Genomic DNA, 13,907 nt, shown 5'->3' with positions numbered 1-13,907 from the left:
ACGTAACATGAATAATAACTGCCCGAAGGCGTGACCACGACAACTTAGATAAAAGTCAATGATGTTTATTATGACAACTCCGCATCACAGCAGCAATAAAAGAAAACGTAAAAGTCAGCAAAGAATAAATACAGTTCCTGAGTACTACAGCATGGCAGGAGCCACAGGGCACTGGTAGTGTGAGATAGTTCTTATGATCTTCTAGATGGAAAGTCCTTACCAGGCCCGGCTGTAGCAATGGAGATAACCCAGGATTGTACCAGCTGGTGTTCCAGGAAGAGCTGGGTTGCTGAAGGTAAAACAGCTGCTGTGGATACTGGCTGGAACCAGACTGTTGTTAGCACGGAGTGGATACTGGCTGGAACCAGTTAAATAATAAATGAACTTTGGGAGCGATGAAATGTGAACTGAAATGTAGAACTTGAGAGCGGAGAAATAATAATTCCGGTGGAGAGTGGTAAAGTGTAGAAAGGACACCGGCCCTTTAAGGGAAGCTGTACTCTGCTGGAAGCTGAGGCTGGAAGCAGGTAGTGTTGTAGCTGGAAACAGATGAATCCACAATGGATTGGAGAGTCAGGCTACACCGCAGGTGGAATGCTGGTGCGGGTCTCTATGGTGGAAGTCTTGAGACAGGAGCTGGAACCTGGAAGACAATCATAGAAGAGAGACAAACAGGAACTAGGTTTGACAACCAAAGCACTGACGTCTTCCTTGCTCAGGTACAGCTTACTTATACCTGCAGCAAGGAAGGGGTTGGCTAGGCAATTATGCAAATCAACAACACAGACAGCAGATTGGTGGAAATGATCAGATGACAGAATCCAAGATGGCTGCGCCCATGCAGACACTTGGAGGGAAGTTTGGTTTGTAATCCATGTGGTCTGGGAAACAGTAATGGCGGCGCCGGCCACCGGAGACAGGAGACGCCAGGCTGATAGATGCACATTTAACCACGCGGGCACAGCGGAGGCCGCGGCTGATGAAAAGACCACTCTGCATGTGGAAACTCAGGAACAGCGGAATCCGGTCCTGGAACGCTGAGCCCGCCTTAGGAGGCATCTGAAGGGTAAGTAATGGCGTCCAGATACCCGGATCGTGACAGCACCCCCCCCTTTAGGAGTGGCCCCAGGACACTTCTTAGGCTTTAAAGGAAACTTTGCGTGGAAATTTCGGACCAAGGCAGGAGCATGGACGTCAGAGGCATTGGTCCAAGAGCGTTCTTCAGGACCATAGCCCTTCCAGTCAATGAGATACTGAAGTTGACCGTAACGGTGACGTGAGTCCAGGATCTTGGCCACTTCATACTCAACGCCTCGTTGAGTTTGGACTTTCGGAGTTGGTGGAAGTGAGGAATGAAACCGATTCAAGATTAGCGGTTTCAACAGGGAAACATGGAATGTCCTGGGTATTTTTAAGAAGGGAGGTAACTGGAGTCTGTAAGCAACAGGATTGATGACTTGATCAATTTTAAAAGGACCGATGTAGCGAGGTGCAAACTTCATACTGGGAACTCTTAACCTCAAATTCTTCGTGGATAACCATACCCGATCACCCACCTTGAGAGCAGGAACTGCTCGACGCTTCTTATCCGCAAACTTCTTGTACCTGAACGATGCCTTGAGCAGAGCTGATCGTACGCTCTTCCAGATATTGGCAAACTGATGCAAGGTGATATCCACTGCGGGAACAGAAGTTGCTGGAAGCGGTTGGAACTCAGGGACTTTAGGGTGGAATCCAAAGTTGGTGAAGAATGGTGTTGAGGAAGATGAAGAATGATACTGGTTGTTATGACAGAACTCGGCCCAGGGAAGTAATTGAACCCAGTCATCTTGAGAGGAGGACACATAGATGCGGAGGAAGGCCTCCAAGTCCTGATTCACCCTCTCAGTTTGACCATTGGTCTGAGGATGGTAAGCCGTGGAAAACTTTAACTTGACTTGGAGGACTTGACATAAACTTCGCCAGAATTTGGCTGTGAATTGAACTCCTCGATCTGAGATAATTTCTTCTGGAAGACCGTGGAGTCGGAAGATCTCTTGTATGAATACTTGAGCCAACTTGGAAGCTGACGGAAGACCGGTGAGAGGAATGAAGTGTGCCATCTTGGTGAACCGGTCAACTACCACCCAGATGGTATTGAACTTGTTGCACATGGGCAAATCTGTAATAAAATCCATCGACAAATGGGTCCATGGTCGACGGGGAACAGATAGTGGAACCAGTTGCCCCGCAGGCGACTGGCGGGATACTTTATGTTGAGCACACTTTGGGCAAGATGCAATAAACTCCAAAACGTCCTTTTTCAGAGTTGGCCACCAATAGGACCTAGAGATAAACTCCAGGGTTTTTTGGATACCTGTATGTCCGGCAAAACGGGAAGCATGGGCCCAATGCATGAGCTTCTTCCTTAGTGTCGGCTTCACAAAACTTTTCCCTGATGGGGGCGTAGAGTCCATCCCTACCGTGGAGAATGCCAACGGATTTATAATAGGATGCTTGTCTGAAGACTCTGACTCATTTTCTTGCTCCCATGAGCGGGAAAGGGCATCGGCCTTGCGATTCTGAGAGCCCGGACAGAACTGGAGTTTAAAGTCGAACCTGGAAAAGAAAAGTGCCCATCTGGCCTGACGAGGGTTGAGACATTGTGCGCCTTTTAGATATAGAAGGTTCTTGTGGTCTGTAAGGATGGTGATTGAATGAGAAGCTCCCTCCAACAGATATCTCCACTCCTCTAGAGCGAGCTTGATGGCTAGCAACTCCTGGTCGCCAATGGCATAGTTGCGCTCCGCTGGGGAGAACTTCCGTGAGAAGAAACTGCAAGGATGTAAATGACCATCTTTAGCCCTCTGAGATAACACCGCTCCTACTCCAACGGAGGAGGCATCCACCTCTAAGATGAAAGGAGAGTCGATGTCAGGCTGTTTCAGGACAGGTGCAGAGATGAACCTCTGTTTTAAAAGATGAAAAGCTTGCATGGCTTCTTCAGACCACTTGGACGGGTTAGCACCCTTCTTGGTGAAAGCAGTAATAGGCGCCACAATGGTGGAAAAGTCTCGTATAAACTTTCGGTAATAATTGGCGAACCCTAAGAACCTCTGGACCCCTTTGAGGGTTAAGGGTACCGGCCAATTCTGGATTGCTTGTAGTTTCTCAGGATCCATCTCTAGTCCGGAACCGGACACAATGTACCCTAGAAACGGAATGGACTTGACTTCAAAGACGCATTTCTCTAATTTGCAGTAGAGATGATTGACACGGAGACGGGACAGAACCTCCTTTACCCAGAAACGATGTTCCTCTAAATCGTTGGCAAAAATGAGGATATCATCTAGATAGACCACGACATGACGGTATAGAATGTCTCTGAAGATCTCATTGACGAAATGCTGAAAGACAGCTGGAGCATTGCTCAATCCGAAGGGCATGACGAGGTACTCATAATGTCCGTCACGGGTGTTAAATGCGGTCTTCCACTCGTCACCCTCACGGATCCGGATGAGATTGTATGCACCTCTCAGGTCCAGCTTTGTAAAGATGGTAGCTCCGCTAACTCTGTCAAAGAGCTCAGTAATCAGGGGTAAAGGATAGCGGTTCTTGATGGTAATGTCGTTCAAACCTCTGTAGTCGATGCACGGCCGCAGACCACCATCTTTCTTCTTTACAAAAAAGAAGCCTGCGCCGGCTGGAGAAGAAGAAGGTCGAATGAACCCCTTTGCTAGGTTCTCTTTAATGTATTCCTCCATAGAATGTGTCTCGGGGAGAGACAACGGATAAGTTCGGCCTCGAGGTGGAACCTTCCCTGGAACGAGATCAATCGGGCAGTCCCATTCTCTATGAGGAGGAAGGATATCAGCAGAAGCTTTACTGAACACATCCGTGAAATCTTGATATGGAGGAGGTGGAACATCAGACGACCTGGGGGAGGAAGAACAGACAGGCAACACTTTAAACAAACATGTCTTAGTACAGGAGGAACCCCATGCCAGGATTTGCGTAGTCGTCCAATCAATTGTAGGATTGTGAAGACGGAGCCATGGAAGGCCCAGGACCACAGGATGTGTGGCTCTTGGAATCACTAAAAATGAAATAAGTTCGGAATGAAGAACTCCCACTCTCAGACGAACTGGTAGAGTCCTTAGAGAAATAACTGTATCAAAAATTTTACTGCCATCCACAGCAGTTAAGGAAAAGGACGAAGGAAGTCTCTCGGTGGGTAGGGACCACCGTTTAACATAGGCTTCAGTAATAAAGTTCCCAGCTGCTCCGGAATCCAGGAGGGCAATGACGTTCTGATAACGTTGAGCAACTTGAAGCGAGACTGGGAGGTTACAATCTTGAGGAGATGGAGAGGAGATCATTACTCCTAGCCGGCCCTCTCCTTGGCGAGCTAGGATTTGGAGTTTCCCGGACGTTTGGGACAGGCATTAATGGTGTGAGACGGAGCTGCACAATACAGACAGAGAAACTCGGAGAGACGTCTTCGGCGCTCAGCAGGAGTTAAACGGGAACGGCCAATTTGCATGGGTTCATCTGTAGTTGGTGACAGTTGGCGAGGAGGAGGAGTAGAAGATTTTGGAGCAGATGATCTTCCACGCTCAGTTGCTCTCTCTCTGAAACGTAAGTCAACTTTCGTACAAAGTGAGATTAGCTCATCTAACTTGGAGGGTAAGTCTCTGGTAGCTAACTCATCTTTAATACGCTCGGATAAACCATGCCAGAATGCAGCATACAGGGCCTCGTCGTTCCATGCCAGTTCGGATGCCAGGATCTGGAACTGTATAAGATATTGTCCTACAGTACGTGATTCCTGGCGTAAACGGAGAATCTCAGACGAAGCTGAAGTTACCCGGCCTGGCTCGTCGAAGATGCGCCTGAATGTTGACACAAATGCAGTGTAAGAAGATAGCAGGGTGTCGGACCTCTCCCATAACGGTGATGCCCAATCAAGGGCTGAGCCACTGAGAAGAGAAATAATGTAGGCAATTTTTGTACGGTCACTGGGAAAATTGCCAGGTTGTAGCTCAAACTGAATCTCACACTGGTTGAGAAATCCCCTGCAGAATCTTGGAGATCCGTCAAATTTTGCTGGCGTTGGAAGATGAAGACGTGGAGCAGAAATGGGTAAGGTGGGTGGGGTTATAGCTGGAGTCACTGTGGTTGACGCACCAGACGCGCCTGATCCACGGAGAGTTGTCTGAATCCCATCCAGCCGAGTAGAGAGATCCTGGAGACAGCGGATGATGTGGCCCTGTGCAGCCTCCTGATGTTCTAGTCGGGCTGCCAGTTCTTGCATCGGCCTGGCCGCTTGATCCTGGTCTCCGGCTGGATTCATTAGGTCAGTGCTTACTGTCACAACTGAGGGCCTGAGCTGACGGGAGGCAGCCTCAGTTGTAGGGGCTGAGATGTACCGGTACCTGGGAGGTTGTATCAGACCCCTGGACATGTACGTAACATGAATAATAACTGCCCGAAGGCGTGACCACGACAACTTAGATAAAAGTCAATGATGTTTATTATGACAACTCCGCATCACAGCAATAAAAGAAAACGTAAAAGTCAGCAAAGAATAAATACAGTTCCTGAGTACTACAGCATGGCAGGAGCCACAGGGCACTGGTAGTGTGAGATAGTTCTTATGATCTTCTAGATGGAAAGTCCTTACCAGGCCCGGCTGTAGCAATGGAGATAACCCAGGATTGTACCAGCTGGTGTTCCAGGAAGAGCTGGGTTGCTGAAGGTAAAACAGCTGCTGTGGATACTGGCTGGAACCAGACTGTTGTTAGCACGGAGTGGATACTGGCTGGAACCAGTTAAATAATAAATGAACTTTGGGAGCGATGAAATGTGAACTGAAATGTAGAACTTGAGAGCGGAGAAATAATAATTCCGGTGGAGAGTGGTAAAGTGTAGAAAGGACACCGGCCCTTTAAGGGAAGCTGTACTCTGCTGGAAGCTGAGGCTGGAAGCAGGTAGTGTTGTAGCTGGAAACAGATGAATCCACAATGGATTGGAGAGTCAGGCTACACCGCAGGTGGAATGCTGGTGCGGGTCTCTATGGTGGAAGTCTTGAGACAGGAGCTGGAACCTGGAAGACAATCATAGAAGAGAGACAAACAGGAACTAGGTTTGACAACCAAAGCACTGACGTCTTCCTTGCTCAGGTACAGCTTACTTATACCTGCAGCAAGGAAGGGGTTGGCTAGGCAATTATGCAAATCAACAACACAGACAGCAGATTGGTGGAAATGATCAGATGACAGAATCCAAGATGGCTGCGCCCATGCAGACACTTGGAGGGAAGTTTGGTTTGTAATCCATGTGGTCTGGGAAACAGTAATGGCGGCGCCGGCCACCGGAGACAGGAGACGCCAGGCTGATAGATGCACATTTAACCACGCGGGCACAGCGGAGGCCGCGGCTGATGAAAAGACCACTCTGCATGTGGAAACTCAGGAACAGCGGAATCCGGTCCTGGAACGCTGAGCCCGCCTTAGGAGGCATCTGAAGGGTAAGTAATGGCGTCCAGATACCCGGATCGTGACACACAGGATGTAGCCATTTAATTGAACCATGGCCTACAGTATACAATCTTTCAGAACCGTGTCCTTTCCTATATAAAACTGCACTGTTATAATGTATTACTGGTTACAATTAGGAATGGATATTATGACTGTCAGTGTACTACAAGGATTGGGATTCGGGTCAAGGCTGAGTGGCTGAATAGCTCAAGACTTTGTACTGGCTGATATAGATTCCCCAAAAGAGATGTAGCATGTGACTGCAGAGTGGACTGCTATCATAGTGACAGATACACAGGTCTGCCAGAGTGTATCACGAGTAGCGTGAAGCTGCACAGGTGATAGTAACAATGTAAGGAACTTCTAAACAACAAAACTGAAAAACAATACGGACAACAAATACGAATGGGCATTTATAACTCAATATAATCAACACCATACAGAAATTGAAAAGGTGCTGAAGAAGCATTGGAGCTTTATAAGAAAAGACCCCGTGATTGGAACTCTTGTTCCCGAGAGGCCAATTCACATCTACCGTAAAGCTCCCAACCTAAAAAGTAAATTGGTCTCCAGTGCTCTACCGTCTACAAAAGTAACATCAAGAATAGTCTCAAAAGGGTTCTATAGACGTGGGAATTGTATGAGGTGTAGATGCATTAGGAGTGAAGGAAATAGTAAAATCGAGAATGTCACAATTAACAGTAAAATGGTTAGTATCAAAGATTTCATCACATGCAATAGCAAAAATGTCTTATACGCTATTAAATGCAGTTGTGATTTATTTTACATAGGACGTACCACCAGAGCATTTAAAGTTGGTCTAGGAGAACACATTAGGAACATCAGAAAAGGTTTATTAACCCATTCCCTTTCTGCCCATTTTAAATCCAAACATAACTGCTCTGTTTCTGAAATATCAGGTTTCTATGGAATTAAACAAATTAAGGGTAACGGAAGGAATAAAGCCCTTACATCCCAACTTGCTAAGTCTGAAATTAACTGTATTCTCCAATACGGAAGTGGTGGTAGCGCTATGTCACTTCCGCCGACCGGACATGTAAACGGAACTGACAGTCACAGGTGTTGAGTATGGGGAACAAGTTCCCAAGGCACTTTGACGGAAACCTCCGGCGGTAACACTATTTATGGGCATCAGTAGTTCCCAATGGACTCTACATTTCCCAGAATGCTTGACTCGTTTTAATTAATATGAATTGAAAGCGTGAAATGAGTGCCTTATGCTGCAAATAACTTTATGTTTAGTATTTTATGTAATCTTATCTGGTATATTCTGCGATGCTAATGTGTCAAAATTATATTTTTTTTATGTGGATAATTATCTTTTGTTCAATTTACGATGTCATTTCCTGCTACTCTCACATTGGTTGTTTGTACTATAAATATGAAGGTCACCACAAACGAAGAACACTGTGACCTTTGGTTCTACCACTGAAGGGAATCATTCTTCTTTATAATAATAAGGGATGTATTACATTCCACTCTAAATTATATGACTTTTTATGTTTGCGCCCTGGACACAGATTAATATCACTTCTTTCTTCCTACTTTGATATTAACAATGTACTTGCAGTGATGATATTTACAGAGAACCCAAGTTCAGAATTTGGTGAAGTCCCAAAGTAGGGAATCTACTGCAGGAACTGAAAGAGTATGCAAGGAGGAGAGGAAAGGGACCAGAAGATGGAAACCATAGACCACATGAAATTGAATAGATGGGGAAAAGATGGGTCAGTCTTGCAAGGTCTTACAAAAAGATCTGAGAATTTGGCCACGAACTGTACGCACCAGTCTGAAATCAATTTAACTGGACATCTTTGGAGGCATAAAATATCTTTGATGAAGAGTTGAGACACAACTTGAGCAGAAGGAAGATGTTTGAGCAGTATGAACTGGGCCATCTTGGATAAACCATCTAACACAACTCAAAAGGTGGTGTTCTTATTGGAATGTGGTAGGTCTGTCATAAAGTCCATGACAAAGTGGCTACAGCAAGTACTTGGAATGGGCAATAGTAGTAATTGTCCGGAAAGGAGCTTGTATGGGCACTTTGTATTGAGCGTAATTTGTACAAATGGCAATAAGTGCTTAAGGTCTTAATGGAGTATTTCAGGAGTATTTCAGAGGCTAGCATTTCCACCAAATAAATTTGCCCTTTTGAACAGTTTTCTTTGGAATTTTGTGGAAAGTTTCCCCATGGGATGGTGATTGTGGTAACAGCTGCTACACATTCAGGATTGATAATCATCTGCTTCTCTACTACTAGTGGTTCCCCATCCATGAAATGAGAGAGTGTCTGACCAGGACAAAAGAAACTATGACAGTCAAGCAGGAGAAAAATAGGGACCAACAAGGTTGACAGGGGTTCATACTGTATGTTCATAAAATACAGGAGATTATAATAATTGGTATAGATCTTTTGGGGAACCAACTCTTTTTAGTAACTATCTCTACTCATATAAAGCCAGTTTTATAGCAAGCAACTCTTTCAGTGGTAAGAAATTCAGTGGAGAAGAACCTGCAAGGGTGAAGCTTGGTATCGAATGCTGTTTGAGAAAGAACTGCTCCCACTCCAACAGAGGATGCATCCATCTTTAAGTAGAATGGCAGGTTGCTTCAAGATTGGAGTGGAGATGAATGCCTTTTTTTAGTTATAGTAACACAACTTTGGCATTATCTGACCACGCTTCATTGTTGGCACCCTTCTTTGCAAGTCATGTGATATGAAGTTTGCAAAACCCATAAAAAGTCGTATAAATTTGAGGTTTTTGGGTTAGAGCCAATCAATGATTGCGTGCACCTTCACTGGTTCCATCTTGTGACCTGTACCTAAAATGATGTACCCTAGGAAGGGAATGTTACTGACTCCAAAGAAGAATTTCTCCAGCTTGTAAAAATCATTTAGCCACTGTCAGGTGAGCACCTCTTTAATATGTTTCACATGTGGTGAGATCTAAGGTCTTTGGAAAAGATGAGGATGTCATTGAGGTAAACGCAACAGAGTTATAGCAGGTCTGGAAAGATCTAATTCAGCAAATTCCAAACCATGGGGGCATTAGAAAGACTAAAGGGCATCACAAGGTACTCAAAGTTCCATCCTGAGTGTTGAAAGCGGTTACCCTGGCGTATTTGGATTAGATTGTAAACCTCACAGAGATGCAGCTTGGTAAATATGTTTGCCTTTTTTACAAAGACGAATCCAGCCTCTCTAAATTCTATAATTTAGGTTGGTTCAATAAAAAAGTAACAAGACCTCTCATTGCGTATATTTATTAAACTTATACACACACCTGTAATCAATAGTATGACCTTTGTACATATTATTTTTCCACAGTCCACATACTTAGAAACAGAATTTTATGGAAGATAAGAACCTCTTGGCCAATTAAGTTCCCTAATGTCCTTTGGTACTCCCAAGTGCGCTACCTACATGACTGGTTGCACAATGAAAATAATTATACGAATACGGATCTAGACAGGGAATTCTTACAATGGGGGGGATCTGGTCCACTTTCTGCATCTGCATACTCGGGAGGTACCAGGGGAGATGAAAACAAGTCCTTTATTGTGGAATATTAAAAAATTATGGATGGAAATGTGGCATATGTGAATGCCTATAAATCATTACTTATCCCTTTTATAGCCAATCCTGATTTCCAGGGGGGGGGGGGGGGAGCACATCACCCATATACTATTTGCGTCTGGGAGGTGTTTCTAATATTGGTCATTTGGTGGATGTACGGCGGAGGATGCCGCTCACATTCCAGGAGGCCACCAGTAAGTATCCGGTTTTGCTAGGCTATCCTGTGACCTTGTTTTTAGCTCGTCACTATGTTGCCTCCACTATCCGGTATTTCTCCCCAACGGATTGGGACAATCCGGTAGATAGGAATCTGCATCAAACTCCTAGAATTCAAAAGGCAATTTCGATGGCGTATAGTCATTTTCGGAATGTTCTTCTAGATAATTCCACAGGACAGGAAGGTTTAATGGCTTGGAAAGCCAGCCTCCCAGAGATATAAATAGTGGATTTATTGAAGGTTTATGTGAATGCGAGGAAACTATTTCCTTCTTCTAGATACAAAGAAATGTCTTTAAATATTCTACATAGGACATACTTGTCACCTCATAGAAGATATTTGATGGGACTTGCAGATATGCATTCCTGTTGGAAATGTGGAACTCCTCAAGCAGATCTTTATCATTGTCTGTGGTCCTGCCTTATGATCAGAAAGTTCTAGATTGAGATAAGAAATTACTCTGTGGATAACTTAGTGAATCATTTGGGGTAATCTCCGGAACGGGCGATGTTTGGTATTTTTTCACCTGAACAACGTCTCTCCACTGGTAGTAAACAACTGCTGCTTGCAGTCAGTATTGCAGCTAGGAAGGCTATTCTGCAGGTGTGGATCGCGCAGGAATCTCTTCCGCTGTCATTATTTAAAGCCAAATTGTTTTATTTATTTAGAATGGAGTGGATAGGAGTTATAATGGAGAAAGATAGTAAGGTACAAAGATTTTTTCAGGTATTTGAAAGTTATGTTATGACCCTATCTGAGGCTGTCGGACTACAGATTCATAACTCTTTGTTCAATACAGAATGGTATATGACTAGAATGATTGCAGGAGATCCGCCGATCACTGAGCCCCTGGGGGCGGTGGCACGGGTGGTGGGAGCCAGTGCAGACATTGTTTTGTTTTTTATTCTGTTCTTTTCAAATTTTTCTTTTCTATGTGTCATTCTGATGTATGCATTTTCGGATCTACAATTTGTGGAAGATAGATTAATGACTCCCGAGATTTCCATGCAATTCTAATTCATTGTTTGGTATCCTTATATTATTGTGATAGATATTGTCTTTAAGTGAATGACTCGATGGTATTTTTGTATGTCACTTTATCCTATCTTTTTTTGTTTGACGTTTGTTATGTCCAATTTGACTATAAATGTATGTATTACATATATTGCTTCAATAAAAACAATTAAAAAAAAGAACCTCTTGGCCCATCTAGTCTGCCCCTTAAACTGATCTAAATATTTGTTCCAACGGAACACCAAGGTATATATCCCAGCATGAAAGAAATGAGTCAAGAACCTGTAGCCAGGACATTACACCTTGCTGAACCCCACAGTCCATTGCACCATGGGGGTCATTCCGGGATAATGGCACGCTAGCTGTTTTTAGCAGCCGTGCAAACGCATAGTCGCCGCCCACGGGGTGAGTGTATTTTCGCTTGGCAAGTGTGCGAACGCCTGTGCAGCCGAGCTCTGCAAAAACATTTTGTGCAGTTTCAGAGTAGGTCTGAACTTACTCAGCCGCTGCGATCACTTCAGTCTTTTTGGTCCCGGAATTGACGTCACACACCCACCCTCCAAACGCCCGGACACGCCTGCGTTTTCCCTACCACTCCCAGAAAACGGTCAGTTGACACCCATAAACGCCCTCTTTCTGTCAATCTTCTTGCGATCGGCTGTGCGTATGGATTCTTCGTTAAATTCATCGCTCAGCAACGATCCGCATTGTACCCGTACGACTCGCCTGCACATTGTGGTGCATACGCATGTGCAGTAGAGACCTGATCGCAGTGCAGCGAAAATCGGCAGCGTGCGATCAACTCTGAATGACCCCCCAATATCCACTGAGATGTTCAGTTTGTCATCAATATCACTAACGGCGTCCGTCCTCCTGAATCAATGAGGCACAAATGGTCATCTGTGGTGGATGTGCTTGGCTGACCAGATCGCTGCTCATCTTAAATGTCTGTCCTGCCATTATCAAGGGCAGTACACCAAACCCAAATCTATTTCAATGACATGGCACTATCACTGTACACATTGACAAGTTTGTGATGAATTTCAGCCTCTGATGGGTCCTTTTGATCCAGAAATCTGATCACACCACGCAGCATCTTGCAGCTGATGTTAGGACAGTATGACTGATATGAGGTGCAGGTTAATGGCTGTGAGGGAAAGCAGTGGTCTAAATGCTCTGGCCTGGTGGGAAATTAGAATGAAATAGAGACACATTAGAGGTCTTGTTACCTTACTTATTGAACCACACTTGTATATTCAGACATGGCCCGAGTTTCAAGAAAGGAAAGTGGGTAATTTCATCTGGAGTGTCCTCTTTCTTGGCATTACAGTGGGGCAGTCCCAATCACAGGTGGTCATTCCGACCTGATTGCACGCTAGGTTTTTTTTCGCTGCGGCGAGATCAGGTAAAAACTCAGCAAAACTGCGCATGTGTATGCACCGCAATGCGCAGGTGCATTGTAAGGGTACAAAGCGGATAGGTGCTGGGCGATGGATTTAACAAGAGAATCCATTCGCACAGCCGATCGCAAGGAGACTGACAGGAAGAAGGCGTTTGTGGGTGTCAACTGACCGTTTTCTGGGAGTGGTAGGGAAAACGCAGGTGTGTCCAAGCGTTTGCAGGGCGGGTGTCTGACGTCGTTTCCAGACACGTACAGGCTGAAGTGATCGCAGCGGCTGAGTAAGTTCAAACCTACTCAGAAACTGCACAAAACTTTTTTGTGCTGGTCGGCTGCACATGCGATCGCACACTTGCAAAGCGAAAATACACCCCCCCGTAGGCGGCAGCTATCTGATTGCAGCACTGCAAAAAGTAGCTAGTGAGCGATCAACTCACAATGACCCCCACAGTGAGGAGGTAGTTTGACTGGTCATCTCCTCAAATCAATAAACAATCTGTGGATTTTGCAACCATGCCACTCCACCAGAGAATGCATCCACCTTTAAGTAGAATGGCAGTGAGACGTTGGGTTGTTTTTTGGTAAGGAACACAGATGAGGATGAGTTGATTGGTGGGTGTCGGGAAAACAAGGAAGGAGATGGTCTCACAGTGGAGTGCATCAACAGTGAGGATCACGTGCAAAGTTTGTTGGAGAATAGTGCCCTATGGTATTTGGTTTCCATCCATCGTTGTGAGATAAATAGGAGTATGAATAAATATTAGAGGCAACACTTGCTTGCCAAGCCAGCTGAAATCAAATCATGTGCTGCTCTAGAGAGAATCAAAGCAGATGTATACACAGACCAGAATGGGGTAATTAAGAGTCACTGACATGACATAAATTTGCTTAATGGGAGTACAGTGAGAGTGGGAAGATACTTCTAGATTGACCTCGGTCATTAACTAGGATCAGGCATTTCCTGACCTCATATGTCCTGAACCCAGCAGATAATTGCAACCTAAACAGTACAGGCACAAATAATCCTGGAATTGCCACTCCAGAGAGGTCCTGTCCAGAACAATCAGCCAAGTATAGAAGTCTGTATCCGGCAGATTACCCAGAGGCAAGCTCATACAGAGACAGGGGGTATCAGTGAAAGTCACAGGGCACTCTATT

The sequence above is a fragment of the Pseudophryne corroboree genome, chromosome 3, assembly GCF_028390025.1.
Source record: "Pseudophryne corroboree isolate aPseCor3 chromosome 3, aPseCor3.hap2, whole genome shotgun sequence".
Lineage (NCBI taxonomy): Eukaryota > Metazoa > Chordata > Amphibia > Anura > Myobatrachidae > Pseudophryne > Pseudophryne corroboree.
The sequence above is the reverse complement of the archived record's forward strand: the minus strand, read 5'-3'. Positions refer to the sequence as shown.